General features: G+C 45.5%; 1 pseudogene; it reads right to left on the bottom strand.

Annotated features, from left to right (window-relative positions):
* Window positions 1-2,114: 2,114 nt before the first annotated feature.
* Window positions 2,115-4,340, bottom strand: LOC140603423 (microtubule-associated protein RP/EB family member 1 pseudogene; annotated as a pseudogene).
* Between the last annotated feature and the right edge of the window lie 18,992 nt (window positions 4,341-23,332).

The following is a 23,332-nucleotide window of genomic DNA, read 5'->3' as shown; positions in this document are numbered from 1 at the left end:
GTAAAGCTGATGATGCACTGTTTGATAAATCTACACAACTATATATACATACACGTGTATATATGCACATATGCCTCAGAGACTGCTACATGTTCATCAAAACACATACTTTTCCCACACCAGAGGGTTGGAGATAACCCCCATTGAAGATTTTGGCGACTGCCACATTGGTGAAATTGTGTAAAATTAGGTGTCTAACCATCTGGGGCATGTGAAGACCTGCCCTCCAGGCTATAGGGCAAGTTGTTACATCTAGAGCTCCCTACACATAAAAGATGGGCACAGTGTTTGTTGGGACTCTTTAGATTTGGAAGACAGCACATACTACATTTGGGAGTACGGCTCCCACAGTTTATTGATAACTAGGAAGCCTGCCAGTTTTGACTGGGGCCAAAAAAGAGTACTCTGCAACAGGTTCAGGCTTCAGTAAAAATTGCTCTGATCAGGCATATCTTCTGGTGAAAGATATATTCAAGTAGATAAGGATGCTGCGTGGAGCACCTGGCAATCTCAATAAAAAGCCATGGAGCAGACCTCTAGGTTTCTGGATCAAAGATACACTTCTATCATAGATAATTATATGTTGTTCAAAAAAGCAAGTCCGGCCATGCTTCTGAATCTTAATGAAGACTGAGTGTCTGACACGGGACATCAAGTGACATTGCAACTGGAACCGTCCATCAAGAGCTAGGTATTGTCAGAGCTACCAGGTTATAAGGTTAGGCAAGCATAGTAACAACTCATCATAAGATAAAAATGGTCCATGCTAGATCAAGCCCAGGCAGATCTGGGAGGCACAGGTGAATTATATGAATCCATGACCCAGACCCTGTCACATACCTCTGTTGCACGAGACCCTCTCCCACCACTCACATAAATGGCCTCTTATGAGGTTCCCTATGACAGTGATGGAGAAGGAAAACCCCAGTCCAAGTTCTTAAATGGCCCGTCGCAATTTGTTAGTATGCTGACCATCCTCCAATCTCACTCAGGGATGTGTCCATGAAAGACAGAGGTAGGAAAGTATCTCCACGTATGGGGTTTTTTTAGGTCCCTGACCAGGCAATTAAGCTATTCATTCCTATACATATCCTTTCCTCAGACTCCTTCTAGTGGATGAACAAATCAAATTTTTTCCTCCCAAACCTCCCAAACCTCTCCAGCTGTTGGCTCTCCTGGACCAGTGGTCTTAAATTCCAATAGAAGGATGCATCTGTTAAACAACATATGAAGGGCTCTACCAAGCCAATGGTTATGGTTGATGGCTAGCTAGCTTCACATGCTGATAGACCACAGCAGGGAAAATTACTTCGCTTGCAAGAACAAATGACATGAGGTGCTAGGGCTACTGCTTATACTGGGAGCAGAGGCATATAAGTTTGGAACTCAGCAGATTCACTGAGGTGCTCCTTGGGGCTTCCATGCCCACTGGTAACTGCAAGTGGAAACACATTAGCTGTGGCATGACAAAAGCATTGTAACCAGGGGCTCGGATACCTCAGTGATGAAGTTCTGAGTTAACCCACTGGGAAAGCAACTTACATCAGCAGAAATATTGGCCAAGGCAGAAAACAACCTCAAATGAGTGTTAGAGGAGGGAGATGACAAATATGCAAGAATATGCCACAATGCAGAGTCGGTGACAGAAAAAAAGTAGATTTTCTGTGTGGCGAGAGTGGATCTGAGTGGTGCATGAGGTGGACTGTAGCAGGTGCACTGCTCATGGCCTCTTTGGATGACTCAGAGGCCTACAAACCTTTACGGAACAATCTCTTCCCTGCAAGACCTTCTGCCTTTAGCATCTGTATCTCTGTCTGAGAGCTTTCTCTGGCTACAGGAGCTTGCCAGGCTGAACCTGACTGTACATGTCAGAGAACTAATGTCCGCCAGAAGCAAGCATCAAGTGATAGTGGGCAGTAGTTAGGAAAATGTGCTCTCTATTTCAGCTCTCAAAGGATTTTCAGCAAGCTGAGCCTCAGAAGCCAGCAGTCTCAACTACTCAATTGTACATTCTTTTGTTTTTTTTTTAAGTATTTATTATTTATTTATTTATTTATTTATTTATTTATTTTTTATTTATTTCTCTTAAGGCATTTATTTATTAAAACGTTCTCTGCCAAGATTTCACATTAGCTAAAATTCAAATCTGTCTTTACATTTCTCTACTGAGGACTCCACCTCGGTGTGTGACATAAAAGCACCTTCTCCAGCAGTGTCACCAGCGTCCACACAGTGAGCCCCACATGGTCAGCCTCTGTGTTCCCAGGTGACCCAACTAGATGTTAATACTGCTCTGCTATGGGGTAAAAGCTCCTAACTCAAACCCATTGGAAAAAGGGGTGAAACTTCTGCAAAGTGCACTTTAAGAAGAGGTTCTGTTTGCTCATGAAAAGAAACCAGTGAGTCCTCTAAGAATAATGAAAGGGGTATTTTACAGTTAAGCACATGATTTGGAGTGAAAAATTCGGATGTCACTCTGCTGGTCCAGGCTGTTAATACTCTTATTGTCCTCCTGTGGAGGTATCACATACCTCTGTTCATCAGGTATCACAAAGCCTTCATCTGTGGCATAGAGAATGTCCACGATCCTCTGCAATACAGGGTTGTTTTCCCCTTCGTTCTCCTGGCAAATCAATTCAATGTTTCTTAGCTTTCCAAAGTAGAAATCTCTTTCTTTCTCCAAGTCTTCGACAGTAAGTTTCAATACATTGACCTGCTGCATCAATTCAGCTGCTTCATCATCCCCATTGCCCACACCTGGATTCTTTCGCACCACACCCAGGCCAGCCTTAGGGGTTGCAGTAGTTCTGTGTGTTGCAGTGGGCCTCTGTGGAGCTGCCCTGCTAGAGCTGAGAGGTTTCTTCGGTTTGTCCAGAGCTGGAGCAACAAGGAAGAGAACCACCGCAGTTTCTTGACCTTGTCTGGCAGCTACAGGGTCATAGTCTTTTCCATCATAGTTTGCATCAAAAAACTTCTTGAACCACTGAACAAATTCAAAATTGTCCTGAAAATTTCCTTTTACTAATTTGTCCACAGGAACTGTTTTGTCAACACCCATTCACTTGAAACCTTCTTGTAGTATTTTGAAGTTCTGGATGTATTCATGCTCTAGTTTAGCCTGGAATTTCACTTTCTTCAAGGCAATGGAACCAGGGAATAGCATGTCCATAAACTGACAATAGGCAGCCCCTGAACACAACTGTTCAATCTTTGTCAGGTTCAGCTGCAGAGACTCATTGATCCAGGCCAGCATGTCATGTCGACTTAGGTTATCACTGGTGATGGACGTTGAGTGTACGTTCACTGCCATCTTCGGCTCTCGGCGGGACCACGTCCACTGCCTGTGCCCAGCTTCGGTTCTGTCTTTGTCTCGTTTCTTATTTATTTATTCATGAGGGAGGGAGTAGAGGGGAGAAGCAGAAGGAGGGGGAGAAATAGGATCTCAAGTAGACTCCCTGCTGAGCACGGGACCCAAGGCAGGGCTTGATATCACAACCCTGAGATCATAGTCTGAGCTGAAATCAAGAATCAGATGCTTAACTGACTAAGCCATCCAGGTGCCCCTCAACTGCACACTCTTTATTTTCTTTTCTTCACTCTGTCCCCCTTTCACATTCCATCACTGTGCTTCCCAGAATCTCCTTCCACATACACTCTGTGCACCAAATCCTAATCTTAAGAACTCCCAGCTAAGGCAGTCAATGGACAATACATACTAGTTTTTTCTCCTGTACATGTTAGAGGGATTTATTCTAGCTTATTTACGATTTAGAAACAAAGACAAGTTGATGACATTTTAGATGCTATCAAATTCTAAACCCTAATAAGTATTGGAGAGGCTAAAAGAACAGAGAAGAATGAAAGTTTTGGGAAGCAAATGAGATGAGATTTAATATAGATAAATGTAAGATAATGCACCTGGGGAAAGTCATAATCAGCATTAATTTAATGTGGGAGCCTGCAATTTGTGAAACAATCATACCAACAAAAAGATGGGGATAATAATGTGTAATAAAGTATGAATCGAGAAATGTGCTGCTCATTAGAAAGATAAAGTCGCCATCTTTCAGGGTGTAGATAAAATGTAATCAGACATGATTATGTCATTCCATGCACGACCTTTCCTGAGACAGAGCTAGAAATCAAGGTGGGTAGGTCAAGGTAGAGAAAGGAAGCAAAGTTAGGACTGAGACATGGAATCCAACTGAGTCTGTGAGGATTTCTGGGCTAATGGGGTTGAGAGCAAAAGCATATGCATTTGCTTATTTCTCTTTCATTCGATGAAGAAGGGTGTGCTGAGCAGAAGGAATTATATGAACAAATGCACAGAAATGTGTAGTAGAATAAGATGTATAACAATCACTTGCAACAACCTACCCAATATTCATGATTCCTTTCCTCCTTGATTGTCAAAGCAGGTTTGTTTGGAAGCCACAGAACCAGGTTGAGTGAGATACTCCCTTTTCCCAGCTTCCATTGCAGCTCAGCAGAGCCAGGTCACAGGTTTTGCTCCATGAGAATTAGAATTCTTTCCTCTGGTAACAATTGTTTTCCCTGATGAAAGGCAAGTAAGCACTTTCCCTCTACCCCTTTTTCGTGGCTTAAACAATGGTGGCACCCATCTTGTGATCGCAAAGGAAAGATGGAACCTCCATCCTTCAGATTTCAACCTATTCAGACAGGCTTCCCTGCCCACCTCCATGTGTACCCCATCCCACTCTATCCCTTCCTTTGTTTAATTACCTCACTGAATGTCTTCCAACCAGCAATAATTTCATTCATCTTTTAGTACACTTACTGTGTGCATGTTTCTCTCTCCCATTAAAGTATAAGCAGCAACTTGAGGCCAGGGGTGGTGTTAGGCACAGAGCAGAGCTCAATGAGCAGCCGTTGTTAAATATTCAAACTCTTAGAAGACAGGACCTCTTGTTTCTGAGCCTCCCCCCCTTCCTGGTTCAGCACTGAGGACTGGCTGTCTTGTGGGAAGCTAGGCTTTATGACTTGCCTTTGCCCCCTCACAGCTGAGGGACCTCCACGTTTCTAACCATAGAGTGAGGATGAAGGGACCTGATCATCTCCTATAGTTTTTATTTTTTTAATTTTTTTAGTTAACATATGGTGCAAAATTGGTTTCTGGAGTAGAATTCAGTGATTCATCACTTATATACAACACCTAGTGCTCATCACAAGTGCCCTTGTTAATCCCCATCTCCCATCTAGGTCATCCTCCACCCACTTCCCTCCATCAACCCTCAGTTTCTCTATCGTTAAGAATCTCTTACAACTTGTTTCTCTCTCTCCCTTTTCTCTTTCTCCCTACCCATATGTTCATCTGTTTTCTTACTTAAATTCCACATATGAATGAGATCATATGGTATTTATCTTTTTCCGTCTGACTTATTTCACTTAGCAAAATACTCTCTGGCTCCATTTGCATCATTGCAAATGGCAAGATTTCATTCTTGTTGATGGCTGAATAATATTCATATATATATCTTCTTCATCCATTCATCAATTGATGGACATTTGGGCTCTCCAGAGTTTGACTATTGTTGATAATGTTACTATAAACATTGGGGTGCGCATACCCCTTCAAATCTGTATTTCTGTATCCTTGGGTAAATATCTAGTAGTACAATTGCTGGATCATAGGTTCTATTTTTAACTTTTTGAGGAACCTCCAAACTGTTCTCCAGAGTGGCTGCACCTGTAGGTCTTTTAAAATCAAATAACTGATACACTAGTCTCTGATATCTCTAAGATTACTTCTGGTTGTAGAGTTATTAGAATTTTTTATTATGACCACTTCCCCTCCAGCAATAATAAGTTTTACATCACAACCCACTGTGTGTTCTTAATCAGAAACAGTATTGTCTTACATTAAAGAACCAAACAAACACTAACTTGTTTTCAGGACCTATTCATGGCTGGCAACCTGAAGTTCGAAAACCTTTGAGTTAAGACATTTTGTCCCATGCAACCCCTTATTAAACTATGCCATGCTTGGAAAAATATTTTTATTAGTGATAATAATAATGATGATGATAATAAATAACACATAACAATATAATTAAGTAGTAAATCTAATGTGTGCAGTTCTTCAGAGCCCAAAGAACCCCATCACACAGAGCGTCTCATTTATTTATATTGTATCAACTCTAATGAGGGTAAACTCATTTTTCACATGCAAAAACTAGCTCAGAGGGCAATAATATGCCTAAGACCACTTTGCAAGCTACTGCTGGAGCCAGGGCTCAGACCAGGACTTTAAACAACTTGTTCAGACCTTTTTCTCCTCATTAAATGCCAATTAAAGATATGGATAATTTAGATGAATTGTATTTGTTGCTCTGCTACAGAAGCCTGCTCTTCTGCATGGCACAAACTAGACCTCCCTTAGACCCCACTCACATATCTCATATCTCCTTCGGGGCAGAATTAATCAGTCCTGGCTTTGCACTCCTGCTGCATGTCATTCTTACTTTGATTATAGCTCTTTCTAATGTCCCATTAATGTGTGCTTCCCATTTATAACTGTAATGCTTGGATATAGTGGGTGGTCATTAATTCATTTACAAAGTAACATTCATTGTACTCTGTGTTCTACATCTTGGCTGTGCTCTTGAGTACTTGCTGAATAGCAAGCTGAAATGCCTGGGAATATATTAATATTCCTCATTATCTGCCAATTTTGTGGGAGGAATCAGAATACACATTCTACAGCGAGAGTGTCAGATGATGGGGTTCTTCTAGTGGTTTGATGACTTTTGATGGGACCCATATGGATCGTGGTATCCACAGGAAATGTTACTCATCCCTGCACGTGGCTGCATAAGGAATTAACTACAGTGTTACCAGTAGAATTGTATAGTCAGGTAGACTGCAGATGGTGTGATGCTCAGTGAAGTCATCATCTGGGGACAGTGAAAGGGCAGATTTTTAATTTATGTGCTGGTGAAGACCTACAAAATGCGGGAATTATTACTCTGATACTATTTCTTGAGCAGCAGGGATCAGATTGTATGGAGCATGCAGGGTTCTTTGAGAGAGTAGAGTGAAGGTTTTGGGGTCAGAGTGCCCTGTGTTAGGCTGTCCTTTCTTGTCCTTTCCCCCTCTTTTTTCTTCCCCCAATAATCATAGGTGTGACTCAGTGCTGGGTAAAACTACCAAGTCCTTGCTCTTCATGGAGCTTCTATTACAGTAGAAGACAGATAACAAGCATTTAAAAAATATACAGTACTTTCAGGAAGAGATAATTACTATGCAGAATGTAGAGCAAGGTAATGGGTTAGAAGGTAACCGGGTGTAAGAAGGCGCTTCGTCAACTGGGGTGACTTCATTCTAGGAAGGCTTTCCAAGGAGCTGGCCTTGACACTACCACTTGAATGATGGGAAAGAGGAAGCTATGCACACTCATTGAGGAATAGCAATTTAGGCCGAAGGGACAGCACAGGCAAAAGCTTATGGAAATAAGCCTGGTGGGTTCAAAGAACAGAAAGGAGATCGGGTGTTGCTGGAACAGATGAGGCAAGAAGGAGAGCGATAGGAGATAAGGTCACAGGAAGACTAGGGAGCTGGTGTTGTGCACACAGACCAGCTACCTAATTCATGGTGCCTGGTACAGAACAGAAATGCAGGCGTCCTTACTCCAAAATCCCTAAAGCTTCCAAGCCAGAGATAGCAGAGCACTCAACCAACTATGGGGCCTCCTGAGCACGAAGGCACAGGTCAGACACTCATAAAGCCAACATGTGTGTAGGCTGAGAAGCCACTGAAATTGGGGGCACACTGAACAATTCGCCCCGAGTCACTGGCTGCTCTGAAGGAGGTACAGCAGGGGAGAGATGGAAACAGGGACACCAGCTGGAGGGTAGCCCTGTCTTCCCAGGAAGGAGGTGCTTGGATCCAACCTACCATGTCTTTTGGAGGTAGAAGCTTCAGGACTGGCTGGTGGGTTGAATGGTGTTTGAGGGGCAGATGGAACCTGAGGACATCTTCTAAGTTTTTGCTCTGAGCTGTCCAGTAGATGCTGATGTCCTTCGCTGTAACGGGAAAGACCAGGGGGCAAACGGGTGGTGGAAGAAATCAGAGTCCTTTTGGAACTCATGTCAAATTCAAGATGTGTATCAGATATCCAAGTGGGGCGGGCGAGCTGGAAGCGTGGCGCAGAGGAGGGTGGTAAGGACCAGAGGTGGAATCCACTTCGGCGAACGGATGCTGTGGAGACGAGCTGTCCGAGGACGACCGCATTCCGAGCTATCCACACTCCCCACAAACACGGGAAGCACGAGCTGCCGGGTCCAGTCCTAGCTCAGCCACCCTCGTCCCTGTGCCCTGGGGTACATTTCTTGGCCTCTTTGTGTCCACAGAATAAGAACCCACATGCACATCTCCTAGTTGCGGAGACTAACAAGCGTAATGTATATAATGTCCAGTGCAGAGCCTGGCACGTGGAAAGCCCCGTATGGATGGTGGCTGTGGGTAATATCCATGCAACATTCATGCAAATCAGCTTACCTATGAGATGAGATCAGTTTCCCTGAGAATATTGTGCTTATGGAAGTTTGGGATTCAAACAGAATGGGGTCAGCGCTGCAGGTGGGCAGGAAGTATTCACGATTCCCTCACCCGACCCTTAGGAATATCAAGGATTTGACTTTCTTTAAAGGTAGACTGGGTTAAGGGGCCAGACTCTTGCATAAAAACTTCCCTTTTTTTTTCTTTCACATATTTGCTGCAGACTACCTCTGTTGTGTGCCTCGATTCTCCTTGAGTACAACCTTTGAAGGTCCCAGCTAAGAATCCAGACCACCTGGCATATTAAAATTAAGCCAGAGAGGGTTTGGCTCCAGAAAGTACAAGATGGTCAGGACTACCTGGGATCTGATGTGGAGGTGCTGATTGCATCTGAAATCTGAAAGATGAGAACCCCCCCCCCCCAAAAAAAAAGACCTCATGAACCAGGAGGAGAGGCCAGACCTGGTTTCCTGGAGAAGGCTGGGACATCCTACCTCTGCCAGCAGTGGTCCCAGCATCTCCTGCCGTCAAGGCTCTGACAGCTGTGCATGCTATCATCTTTATCTTAATTGCTTAAATTATGAAATGTACTAAAAAAGCACTGGGAATGATGAACATTCCCTCTGTCCCAATGTTTGCTTCATAAATTATTAAAAAGTAAAAGAAAAAAAAATCATAAAATGGAAGTCCCTCATTCACTCTCCTTCTCTCCCAAGGTAATCAGGATCTAAAACTTGGCATATCGTATCAAACCATGTTTTTATATTTTGACTGTACATAATAGCTCTGCAAGCAATATATATTTTTGTTTTGTGTGTATTAAAGCGTCTGCATTTTTTTTTGTGGTTTGATACCAATGAATGTTTTTGTAATTTGATTTCCTCCTTCCACGCTCTGTTAAAAAATATGTTTTGTTCATTAATTTTCACCGCTGAGTAAGTAACCCACACATACATCACAATTCATCCATTTCTGTCTTGAAGGATAAGTAGGTTCTTTTCTTCCTTCTCACCCACTGTCACACAGCGTGCTGCTCGAGCGCCCCAGCCTGAGCACTTGTGCACAGCGCCAGCATCTCCCAGGGCGCAGGGCCCACGGGGCAGGAGAGTGGAACACGCTCATCTCCATTGTCACCAAATTCCATCCGCCTGCGTTCTAAGAGGCTTCCCTAATTTATGTCACCACCAGTGACTGTGAAAGTTGTCATTCTTCCATAGTCTCACAAATATTAGCTCTTCGCTCGCCTGTGGGGTCTGTCGTTTTTGTTTGATTTCTCTGATTTCTGGTGGGATGTACCCCTTTCCAGATACCCATTTGGCCAAGTCACCTTGGCTGGCTTTTTCGTACGTACAGCCAAATGTCATTCCTAACAGAGGCAGGCCTTTTTTGGCCCACGTTAACTGGCTTGCCAGGAATCACACCGGGGCTCAAAGAGGGAACTGGGGGGGGGGGTGGGGTGGGGAGTGAAGCAGAGGGTAGCAGGTGCCTCAAAGGACAAACTTTATCAACTTCACGATTTTGCCAGGGATGCTAATAAATGTTCCAATTCAATTTAATCCTCAGTTGTTCAAGATCAAACCAAACTATATTTCTCCAAATTTGGATCTGCTCTGCTGACCCGCGGCTCCTCCTCACTACCCCTTCCATGTGTGTGCTTGGAGGGACTCTGGGCATCTTGCCCAAAACCTTCCAGAGACTCTGTCTGGACTTAAGAGAAACCTCCATGCAGTTCAGTCCTGCAAATATTTATCAAGTGCCTACGATGAACAGCTCACTGTATTTTCCATCAAATAGGACATATTCCCTTTGAGAGGCAATTAACAAAGTGATTTTTAAAAGGAACAGATGTGTCACTGCCCACCTTTCTCTCCTGAGCAGCCCCAAACCCGAACAAGTGACAGTTTCTTCTCAGCTTCCCAGCCAGACTTGACTTTAAAGCGCCACTGACAGTCACCAGGAGGGGTCTGGGACTCTGCAGCCTTCTGCCCTGACCACATGGCCATATCCCTGCCTGGGATTCCCCTCAGGTGCCATCCTGCCTCTCTCTGCACATCATCAGGAGAGCTCCTGCCACAGACTTCAACCACATTTGGACGTTAAAAAAAACACAGATGGCATTGTGGTTTCAGGCTAATTGCAGCATATTTATTTGATAATCGATTCTCATTATGCACTCGTCAAAGGCTTATGGAAACCAGTGGTGGCTCCATCCCTATGCCTGTCAGGTCTGGTTAATAAAAATGGACACACACACACCCCTACCCCCACCCCCACCCCCCCAAAAAAACTAAAGAGAGGAAAATTGCTAGGCTAAGAGTGGTCTTGGGATCAGGAGGCAGGGGGTAAAAGGGAAAGAGCATTTCCAGGTGGTTAAGGTAAGACAGCTCCAAGCCTGATGGGCGGTACCTGCCCCAGGGAAGTTCTAGCTCTGCTTAGGGCCTGAGGCTCCCCAGATCAGAGTAGAGGAGCAGGGAAGAGGTGCCTAACCAGTCTCTGGCCTTCCCTACCCTTGACTTGGTGCCCTGCCCTAGTGAACTTCCCTACACAGGCTTTGCTCTTTGCCTTGGGGTATTGCACACACTGTGGAGCTGCTTTGACTCTGGCTCCCTCGGCTCCCTGGGCTTTTCCACCTTGCAATTGAATATAATCCAGAGGTTAAGAACATAGGCTGGAGACAGACCATGCACGTTGGATCCCAGGCCCACCCCTATTTGCCATTGTCTTGCACAGGTGGCCTGATGCTTCCCAGTCACAGTGCACAGTGACTGCCAGCAATAGTCCACCATGGCTCTGATGACAGAGTCCAACCCTCCAGATTCAGAGATGCTATTTCCTTTGTTGCTTGTTACTTTTGCTCTAGTATTTCCCACTCTTTCCTATTCAAAAAAGGACTTGAGGCATCAGCTCCTTCCAACCTGGTGTCCCACTACAGGAGGCCAGTTGATGGGAACAGAGCTTGGGCCACCATTAAAGATGCAAGCTCTTGATTCTATATTGGGTCCCCTCAATCCAGCTGTGTGACCTAATCCATCCCTGGGATCCACCTCCAGTACCTCTGAGTGTGGGATCTTGGCTTTGAGCAACTCAGATTTCTTTGTTCACCTCCTTTCCACCCCACCTTCTTCCCATTCCTTTTCTCTATCCCCACCTCATTTCCCATCCACCATCTTTGCCTGTTGAGCTCACCATAGGATTGAAATGTTTTTCCTAGCCCCACATTTGTCTGAGCCTGTGGCTTCTTCTACAACCCACAGGGAGTTTTATAATCCACCCCAGGTTCTTATCTTCCATTTTATGGGTTGACTGATTAATTTATGAATGCATTCATTCTTTATTCTTTCATCAGGTATTTATTGCTGCCATTGTCATTCAGATTGGAGGTTGGAAACCAGAAGTATTACTAATAATTAGGGGATGACTGTCTCTGGATGAGCAGGAATCCATCTAGTGCAAGAGGAAAGTCACAAAAGACATAGCAAAACAGCTCTAAAATTTCCAAATAATTTTTATTTACATAAGTTGTCTTATACTCCCACCTTCCATGTGACTTATTTATTATAACAATTGAATTTCACCTAATCTTACGAGAGGTCACCTAACTTCCCAGGGTTGCACAGCTGTTTATTAGCAGGAGTAGGAACTACACCCAGACCCTCTGAACTCAAACTTGCACTGTCTTTCCATTAAAAGACCTGCGTACAGTTGGAAGAGCCAGGGCCACTGGCAGGCTCGCAGTGGCTCCCACTGCCATTTGAAAAGGGCAAAACCATGCAGATGTTAAAGGAAACTAACCCCCCCCCACACACACACACACACTGGTCTTCCCTCTTGCATTAGGTGAGTACAGAGTAAACCAGTTCTTGTAATCCCATGACGATTTCTTACCTCTGTATATAGATCTTGGAAGTCCCCAAGCCACCATCCTGAGCACATTGATAAATGAAGAGGTTTTACCATCAGCAGGTCACAAACAGACCAAGGGATGCAAGGAAATTGAAATCTGCAGGCAAGGATGGAGAGAGTGGATAGAGGCAGTCCAGAAGGCAGGGAAGTGCTGGGTGCAGCCTTTTTCCGACAGGCCCTGAAGAATTCTGGGCTGGTGACTATGTCCCTGCTTCTCTTCTTCACACTCCTCTGGGATAGAACCATCTGAAATGCTGCTTCTTGCTGTAGCAGCAGGAGTCCCAGTCCCCATGGAGGGTGGGCACTGGGGCCTGGGAATCCTGTCTGGGAGGTCCCTGTTTGGAGAGTCTGGAACTCTCAAGCTCCAGGGACGTTCCTGAGTCCAGCTGGCCCTGGGCTCAGCAGGCTTCCCTCCCATGTCCCTGCGCCCCCTGTCCTCAGCGCCCTCCTGCCATCCCCCTCCTCGACATTGCCACTCCCAAGACAACAGCAAGGGTGAGCCCCCAAGCAACTGCCTGTCCCCTGCTGCATTCAAAGGGGACCCTCTGAATGGACCGTGAAGGTCTTACTTCCCAATGAGAAAAGGAGGGTATGGATGAGAGAAGAGACAAATGGGGATGGAGGAGGACAAGCACTACAGAAGGTTGGACCCTGGGTTTTGCTCTGTGCTACTGATCCTGCTGGACTCCAGATCCCCATGCTCATCCTACTGGAAGTCCTTGTACATGACCTGAAGGCAAAATTGGGGCTCATTGATAGGGGAGGACAAGGAGTCCCAAGCCCCTATCATGTGCCAGAAGTTGTGCTGGGGTCATAACTGAGATTCATAGAATTCTCAGAAGAAGACTAAATCACCCCTTACTGTGCCCATTCTACAGATGAGGGAGGAAGAAGATGTGAAGCACACAAGATGGCACAGCTAGATGGTCAGCACCCAGGTCCCAGCCTCCTCCAAGTACTCATTTCAGTGTCCTCTTGTCCCAGAGCTGGGGCCCTCTGACTAGGGAATCTCCATTTGCTGAGGGCAGATTTGGGGGCTCTTTCCCCACACCAGTCCATGATGCCTCGTGCCTTCCATCATCTGCACAAGGTGCTGGAGCCTGACTGCAGGGCTGTGGGGCACAAGATGCCCAGAGGGACCTGCCCAGAGCTGTTAGTGGGTTTTGCTGCTCTGTTGTCTACTCTGAACAGAAGCCAGCAGTTGGGGTGAGAGCTTAGAGGTAGCTGCCGAGTGTACAGAGACTTGGGTGCTGGTGGGGCCAGAGAAGCCCCGCTGCGGTAAGGCAGGTGTGGGGGGTTTCTTACATATCCAAGCCTCCACAATGCAGCTGGAGTTCAGGCTCAGACTCCCACTCCCCCCAACCCAGCCCCAGCAAAGAGTGGGCACGGCCACAGGGGGCTCCAGCCACAGGCTGCAAAAGAGTTTATTTATACATTATCAACAACCACTAATCCTGAGCACTGCCTTCATACCAACTACCCACTCAGCCCCCAGACCCCTTCTGGGGAGCCAGTGTTGTCCTGTTCCCGTTATGCAGGCTGGGATGTGGAGGCTCAGAGAGGCTGAGTGACTTAACCACGACATATAACTAAAAGTAGCAGATGGAGGACACCAACCCAGACTTTCCGGGAGAGCAACCTTGCTCTCCTACAAGCCAGGTCTCCCTAAGGCTTGCAGGTTTGCTTTTGTCATCCTAGAGGTAGCCCAGAGTCCATCAGAATTAGGTGAGCATGTGAAATCGGTCATCAGCGACCATGTATTCCATAGCTCCTGGGTGGTTAGAAGTGTGCCAGGTGCTGAGGGACTCGGGGCACCAAAGACTCAGAAGGCCATGAGCCTATTCGTCAGATACTCATGTGTGGAAGCTGAGACTGAATGCAAGAGAAAAAGGAGATATTTACCAGATATATATATGCCTTGTAGGGCACTGTGGCCGGCTTGCCACCCCTCACCCCACAGGCCCCATCAGCCTTCTCCTAAAGCCACACCACCCCAATTATCAAAAAATGCTAAGTAAATGTAGCATCAGGACAAGGCTCTTGGACCCAGCTTCCTACCAGATTCAACTCCCTCATGACTTTTTCTCCTGACACAGGATGTAATGCAAGTATCTCATTGGGGAGCCCATCCAAGAAGCATTTATGGAGGAGAAAGACAGAGAAAGGAAGGAAGCCAATGCATGGTACATCAGTGAGCAATCGAAGCTGAATCTCAGAGGGGACCTCCGGGACTCAGTGTGGAATATGCCTCAGAGATGTCCCCTAGGAGGGCAAGCTTGGGCATTTACACATCAACTCCCTTGTCACTGGTGAATGCTGCTCCTGGGATCCTTCTCTTTGATCCTGTCCACCTGCCCTGTGCCTAGGAGGACCATGTTCATGGACCAGAGGATGCTCTCAGGCAGGGTCCCACATGCTAGCAACAAGGAGCCTCTGTAGGGAAGATGGGTATTGGGGATATGAATGGGGCCCCAAGAACATCTGTGGCAGTCTCCCCTGTAGAAATGCTGGAGCCACCTGGTGGGCTGCCAAAGGGAAGAGGTCCCGAGAGGCCTAAGGTATGACCATAGCTCCTCTGCTAACAAGCAGGTGATCTTGGATGGGTTACTTTCCTTCTCTCTCTCTCTTTTTTAAGGTTTATTTATTTATTTGGGAGAGAGAGAGAGAGAGAGACCACACTTGAGTGGGGGAAGGGCAGCAGGAGAGAGAATCTGAAGCAGGTTCTGCATCCAGCAGGGAACCCGATGCAGGGCTTGATCCCACAACCATGAGATCGTGACCTGAACCAAACGAAACCAGGGGTCTGACGCTTAACCAACTGAGCCAGCCAGGTGCCACTTTCCTTGTCTTCTTCAATCGCTATATCCGGAAATGCCATTTATTGCCAGAAAAGAGTCCCTGTATACATACCAGGCCTTGAGAAGAGTAAGTAAAATACTGCTTGTGAAGCGTTTGACTCCTTGAGGACGTTCGGTACAGGACAGCCATTGGTACAACTGTTCTCAAACACCGGCCAGCTCATGTCACATAAACCATAAATCACCTAGGAATTTGGAAAAGTGAAAGGGCTGTGTGGTCTGGGGGATTGTTAATGGATGAGAATTGGATGAACGTTGGGACTGATATAAAATGAATACATCAACGTCACAGAGAATTCAGAGGCATGGAGTAAAACATTCCCCAAGCCCACCCCCCAGCAGGCTTCCTTACATGCATGGTCATGCCGCCATCAGCACGGCAGGCCATTTCCCGTCCCACCATCATCACCTTTACACATGGCGACATTTACCTCTTCCTTCATTGTTAGACATTTTGAGTCTTCTCAATTGTAACAAACAGCATCAGGATGAGTGCCATCATGTATGGCACTGCTTTTTAAGTTTCAGGGTAAGTCCTAAAATTGCATTTCTAGGAAGTAGAACCACAGGGCCAAAGGGTATGAAGGTTCTGGGGACTCTATAAATCACATCAACGTGCCATACAAAAGGGTTATAATGTGTGACTACATCACCATCAAGCTATGACAGTAGTGATCTGGTCACTGCCTCTCACTCACCAGGACAGTGATAGCTTAACTAAATTAAGAAGTTCAAATGGTCACTTGGTCTCCTGTAAATTTGTTTGCTAACTACTTTTATTGAAATACAATTCAATTGCTGTACAACTCAACAATTCCAAGCGTACTACTCAATGGTTTTTAGTATCTTCTCAGAGTTGAACAACCATCACCAAAATCCATTTCAGGACATTTCATGGCCCTAAAAAGAAACTCTGTACTCTTCAAGTATCATTTTCTAATCCCTCACCTCTTCCAGCCCTAGGAAACCACAAATGTACTCTATCTAGATTCACCTATCATGGACAGCTTGTAAAAATGGAGTTATATTATGTGGGTCTTTACGAGTGGCTGCTTTCACCTGGCATGTTTTCAGATCCATTTTTAGCACTTCATTCTTTTTTTTGTATATAAAATAAGAATGCATTGTATGGATATACCATGTTGTGTTCATCAGTGGATGGGCATTTGGGTTGCTTCCACCTTTTGGCTATAGTGAATAATGTTGCCATAAATATTTATGTACAGGATTTTGTGTGGACCTGTTTTCCTGTCTCTTGGGTATACGCCCAGGGGTACAACTGCTGGGTAAGATGGTAACTCTGTTTCACTCCATGAGGAACTGCCAGGTTCCTTTTCAAAGTGGCTGCCCCATTTTACTCTCTCTCCAGCAGCATATGAGGATACCAATTTCTCAACATCCTTGGCAACACATTATTATTTGATTTTTTTTTAATTTTAGCCATTCTAGTGGGTGTGAAGTGGTATCTCACTGTGGTTTGATTTGCATATTCCTGATGACTAATGATATTAAGCATCCTTTCATGTGCTTATTTAACATTTGTATCTATTTGGAGAATGTCTACTTAGTCATTTTTAATTGGATTATTTGTCTTTTTATTTTTGAATTGTGAGAGCTCTTTATATATTTGTTCTAATGTCAATTGGATTTGATAAATAGTGAGATTGTGTATTTTTCTAGGATTTATTCATCAGTTATAATAAATGAAAGAATTTGGATGAAGGCATGATAGTGAGAGTATCTTAAGTAACCCCAAGAGCAAAGGGGAAGGTATCAATGTGGACATTTGTATAAAGAGATAATCATTCAATGACTCTTTCATCTAAAAGAAAATTTTAAGCACATTTCCTTTCCAGGAATTATATTATGACATAAAATAGTGCACATGACAGAAATAGTCTCTGTCTTTTTGGAACACACTTCTGAGAGAGATTTACAAAGTAAACAATAGGTGTTTATAAGTTGGGATCTGTGCCATCCTGGAAAACAAATGGGACATAGAGTGAGGCAATCCTATAGTGAGATTTCATTTTGAAAGTGATTCAGGGTGAGTGTTCCAAACTCTGACCCTAAGAAGAACATTTGCATTATGAAGTATTCCCAGGGCAAGGCTGGTGGTGGAGTGGAGAAGGGAGCAGTGGGACAGAGATAGTAAGAAAACAAGCAAGTGAGTGAATTCAAGGAAAGTCCCAAGGAAGGAACAATGGTTCCACTAACAGGGGAGCTGTGGAAACAGTGTAGGGCATAGCTTTCCAAAACAGCAACAGAAAAGCTGAAGTATTTATACTCTGGCATCCTTCTCACTGTTAAGGGTTATGCCTGGGGTGTGTAAATGCCCAAACACTTTCAGCTCCCCTTGCATTCCAGCAAAGCAGCTTCTGGCAGACCAAGGGCAGCCTGCCAACAAAGAGACTCAGATGCTGACTGTTGGGAATGAAAGCACATTCTGGAAGCCAGTGTGCAAACAAATGATGGAGGTTTCTGATCTGAGGGGATGCGAGCACATGAGCACCATGTGTATCTACTGCAAATGGGCAGACCGAGGAAGGCTCCTCAGAGAAGGAGACACTTAAAAGATGAGAAGGAGCAGAGGAGAATCAAACCAGCAGAGGAAGCCAGGCACATGAAAGCCATTAGGTGGGCCAGACTCAGGGTTCTCCAGAAACTGAAAGAGCCATGGACAGTGGTGGATTGGGAACAGGCTTTCATAACATCTATTTCAGTCTTCCTGTTCTCCAAAGGGGAGGGGGAAGGAAGCAAAGGCTCAGAAGCCCTGAGCAACTTGCCCAGGTTCAGGTGACCAGCAAGGAACGCCCAGGGCAGACACCCGGGCTGAGGTGCAGGAGCAGTTGGGGTGGGGGGCGGGATGCAGGTTAGGACCCCCTGTCTGGGGGCTGTTAAGGATCTGGAGATGCAACTCAAACAGAGTGGTGAAAGAGAATGAGCAGGAACACCTGAACTCCAGCTCTGCCCCCCCTGACCCAGGGTGCCTCCTGTGCTTGCTACAGCTCCTTCTCGAGGCAGAAAAGCTTCTCAAGTACGTGGATGCAACTGAACAGATCCAGTTATAAATAAAGTGACAGATACCATAGCAACAGAGAAAGCAAAATGAAATACATCATCTTATTGTAAAGGGCAAAACCTATGCTATATATACAGCAAGTGAGCAACTCCCTCCTCTTTCCAGCGCTTTCCTGCACAAATACTCCACACTTCACACGTATCAGACCCGCTCCTCAAGCAAAGCAATGCTAATGCCGAATTTCTACATGTCTCCACACACATCTATTTGTGTGCACAGTGTTTAGTTATATAAAAGTGCCTATAGCTCTGTTTATAGCGACATGCATTAGATTAAAGATGCACATATTATATATCTGCAAAATACTGAATATCCCGGGGGTAGGATCTGTGGCAGATGCATTTTCCAAAGATGGCGGCAGCAACATCTTGCATCCCATGTGTTTGTCTACAATGAGACTTTGACACTCCTCTCCTTGACCCAGGAGGGTCTATGATACCCTTCCCCTTGAGTCAGAAAGGGCTTACTAGGGCTTCACCCAACAGAGTCCATGAAAGTGAAGCTGTGTGAGTTCTGCTGACAAGCTGGAAAAAAGCCAAGCAGGTTGCACCATCTTCTCTTGGGATGCTGGTTCTGGGGAAAGTCAGCCCCCACGTAAAAAGCCCAATGACCCTGAGGGCATCATGCTGGAGAGGCGAGGTATTGATGCTTCAAGTAAGAGTGTCGGCTGAACCCAGCCTTCTAGTCACACATACTGAGATGCCAAACATGTGAGGGAAGCTATTTTGAATGCTCCAAAGCAGTGCATTCATCAGCCAAGCACCAGGAGTGACCTCAGGTGGTGCCATGGAGACAAAGAAACAGCCCGGCCCGGCCCACATTTGGGAACCACTGAATTTGTGAGAATTAATAAAATGGTTCTTGTTGAAGACACTAAGTTTGGGTTTAGATACTTACACTGCACGAGATAACTGGAACAGGCCCCAGTTATCAAAAATAATAAATATCAAAATCGGCACCATCGACCGAGTGCCCAGCCTGTGGCATGCAGAATGATGAGACTTGATATGCATTAGATTATAGAGGCACATATTTTATATTTGCAAGATGCTAAGATACATGGGCAAAGGTTCAGTCACGTTTCATTGCATCCTCAAGTCAAAGCTGTAAAATAATGATCATCATCTCCACTTTCCAGATGAGGATGCTGAGGCTGAGAGGATTCAGGGCCATGTCCAAGGTCTCGGGCAGGAGCCAAGAGTGGGATCCAGGCACCCTCACTCCTGACTTCTAGGCTAGGTGTCTCCCTACAGAGATTTGATCGGCGTAGCCCTTCAGGCTTTTCCCGCGCAGACTTATTCACATCTTAAAATTTTTTTTCAGCGGCACCTGGGTGGCTCAGCCGGTTGAGCATCTGATTCTTGATTTTGGCTCAGGCCATGATCTGAGGGTTATGAGATTGAGCCCCGAGTTGGGCTCCACACTGAGCATGGAGTCTGCTTAAGATTCTCTCTTTCCCTCTCTCTCTGCCCTTCCCCCACTCCTCACTCTCTCTCTCAAAAAAAAAAAAAAGAATTTTTTTTTCAGAGAAATAGCTTCTATTATGCATACTCTTACGTAACCTGCCATTCCCGGTCAACATATATCTGGGTCAATACATACAGATCTATATGACAATTGTCTGTGGCCACAGTCCAATGTGCCAGACGAGGATTTCCTAATACGTTTAATTGGTCCTTCTAGACACGGATATGAATGTTGTTTAAATTTTTGTTTTACTGTGACAGATGATGTTTTGGAGAATGGTTTTGTGCAAATATCTTTGTGCCCTCATATCATTATTTTCCTAGGACAAAGTCCTACACATCAGTGATTGAGTTCTGTAAAGGTAATGCCTCAATTTCTGAGCTTGTATTTATCCAGGCCTTTGACAAAATGGGGTCTCTCCATTGTTCTAATTTCTGCCATCAGCACCCTTCCAGCAGTGGTTGAAAATTCCTGGGGGAGCTGATCTGAGAACTACAGTGGAGACTCACTCTCCACTCTTTTCAGTGTTAAAACTCACATTTGGGAGGCCAGGTAATAGTCTACACTCCATTTCAGACTGAGTTAGGGTTGAATCCCAGCCCTGCAACCTGCCGTGTGGTAGTCCCAGATAAGTCATTCCAGCTTTCTGAACCAGTTTCCTTATCTGCAAAATGGGGATACAAATAGAAGCTCCTCATAGGATTCGTGTAAGGATTTTATAGGATGGTGCCAAGAAAGCATGCAGCCTTCCATCAGATGCAAAGCTGAATTATCACACAATATTATGCTGTCAGAGAAATGACTCTCAACTTATCAATGCACAGAGCTTCTGGAGTTTTAGGAAAATAAAGGCAGTCTCTGGTTTGGAAGCAGGTGGATCAAGCAGTATCCCTGGAGTTAACTTTCCCTGTTGGCCCTCCATAATTTTTGGAACTATCACTGATACACACCAAGCTGCTCCTGGGGTAGGAGGCAGGAACCCTTCCTACCGCATCAGTTTATGATAGTTTGCAAATTGGAAAGTTACAAAATTATATGAGTTTTATTATGACGAAGTCGGGGTTTGAGGATGGCCATCATCTGTGTGAGCAAACAAAGCTTTCTCATTCGAGTCTCTGTGAACTAAACTGGAGCATCTCAGGTAAGTTCCTCTCTTGAGCAATCACACTGAGGAGCTGCAAGGGGAAACTCGAGGTGACTCGGGAAAAGCATCCCCCTTGATACTCCCGGGGGCTTTGTGTCCTCCTCACTTACTGGGGTGGTCAGCCAGGAGTACAGCTCTCATTCAGAGGGAGCTCCGGGAAGGTCTGCTCTTACCTTTATAAGCTCCCTCCACATCCTTCCCCATTTCCTTCTTCCTCCTGAGACAGTTTGTGACTGTTTAACCTTTGCCAAATAGGACCCAAAAGGTGGTTCCCTGAATTCTAGGCTAAATAATCACAGCCTATTTCTCACTCCAGATCCCATTTACACCCAATGTGTTGTCCAACGGAAACACCGAGGGGTCCTGCACTGAGATTAAGTGGTCGATATAAGGACCCTCTAAGGAAAGTGACTTAGACATCGAACCCTGCTGATGACAACCTGCCTGGGCTTACTTGGAAAGCCTTTCACAGAATGATTACAATTTCTGCCAAAATTAATTCAAACCCAAGGATCTTCCTTTTTTTTAATAAATTTATTTTTTATTGGTGTTCAATTTGCCAACATATAGAATAACACCCAGTGCTCATCCTGTCAAGTGCCCCCCTCAGTGCCCTTGGATCTTCCTAAATGTATCTTCCCATTTAAGGAGACTAAAGAGTTAGCAGAACAATTATACCAATGCCAGGGTTTCTCAACCAACGACCGGACAACGACAACGTCTAGAAGCCTCATACCCTGTACAAGCTCCCAGGGCCCAGTTCCTAATTCCGACCCTGTCATCAAAGACCAGGAGCATCTCAGGAGCATCTTAGGGCAGGCAGAGAAACACTTGGTCTCTGGAAGCCAGCTAGTCTAAGCCAGTTGTGCAGATTTGTCAACTGTGAACGAAGCACTCTCACATCAGGAGGTTAATTTTGGTGCCTTGTTAACCACATCTCCCCATTCACACTCCCTTCTCTCTCAGGGGTGGCCATTGAGCTATTTCCGTCTCCTTGTAAAGTTGAGACAGAGCAGCAGCGGTGACCTTATGCTGCAATGTTTTTTTTGCAGATGACCTCTTGAGACTCTCCCCTTCCTCAGGCTGCATTCAGATCCTCTTGAAGTCTATGCTTCCTGCCAGCGCTGGGGCGATCCTGCCTCCACGCTGCCCTGCCCTCGCCACGATGAGCGTGATCTCTGTCCAGTGCCACATACCCGAGCTTCAGTGGCTGCTGCCCCTGCCTCTGGCTATGGCATCCTATTCGTCTGTGAAGCTGGTCTTTTGTTGCAGCTGGAGAAGCATCCTCAGCAGATTCCTGAGCTGGAGATGCACTCAAGGCTTCTGGAGTTCCGACCCTGTCTGCCTCGAGAGTTCTGATCACTTTGCCTTGGCCTTGCCCCCAGAGCTTTGCTTTCCCCTGGCTCTGCAATTGTCTAGGCCTCAGTAATTCAGCAGCAGTTAGAGTTCCCTCCATTGTACTTTTCCCTGCAACCATGGCGTATGCCTCCCATGGTCCACTTTCCCTTTGCTTCTAAACTAAATTCAAAATCCCTTGGCTGAATCTTTAACGTTTTAACTTGTTTCTTAAATAGGCTCCTTTCCTTTCTGCCCCCTTGGCTGAGTCCTTTCCTATTTCTTTTCATTTGCTGTCTTACTGACAAAAGAATTTGTTTTTCTAACACTGACTATATTTTATTGTGTGAGTATAGCACTGTAATATGGATGACATCAAGAAGAGCTGCCCCTTCCAGAAACCTCTGTGCAAATCTTAGCCATCTGTGTTCCTCTCTGCTGTACATCCCCCGCCCCCACCCCCCGCCCCAGGAATTGTTCCTCTTTCAGGCCAACCTCTAGTTCAAGCCTCAACTTCATTTCTTTCTTTTTTTTGGAAGGTTTTATTTATTTATTCTAGAAAGAGAGTATATGTGAGCAGTGGGGAGGGGCAGAGGGAGAAGGAGACTCCATGCTGATCAGGGAGCCCCACATGGGGATTGATCCCAGGACTCTGAGATCATGACTTGAGCTGAAGGCAGACGTTTAACCAACTGAGCCACCTGGGCACCCCTCCACTGCATCTCTTATGAATCACCCATCCCCCTGTCTTCTGTGGGCCCCAAGTCCCTAAATTATTCAAGTGTGCCTACTCAGAGCACAGTTTTCTACATTGCTTCCCTTGGGGCTTACTTAACAATGACAACCTTCTCAGGTAACCCCTTTCAAATCTGTCTAGACATGTGTGACCATTTGGCCTGGCTGTCCTGGAGTCCAAGGAGGGGCTGTCTGGCTGCTCCAATTACTGTGTCCACCTGTAGCTTTAAGACTGAACTTCTATATATTTTCTGGGCCTGAAGGCATCACCCTATTCTGCTCTCTCAGTTA

Source organism: Canis lupus, chromosome 14, assembly GCF_048164855.1.
Source record: "Canis lupus baileyi chromosome 14, mCanLup2.hap1, whole genome shotgun sequence".
NCBI lineage: Eukaryota > Metazoa > Chordata > Mammalia > Carnivora > Canidae > Canis > Canis lupus.
Note: the sequence above shows the minus strand (reverse complement) of the source record. Positions and strands in the feature narration are given on the sequence as shown.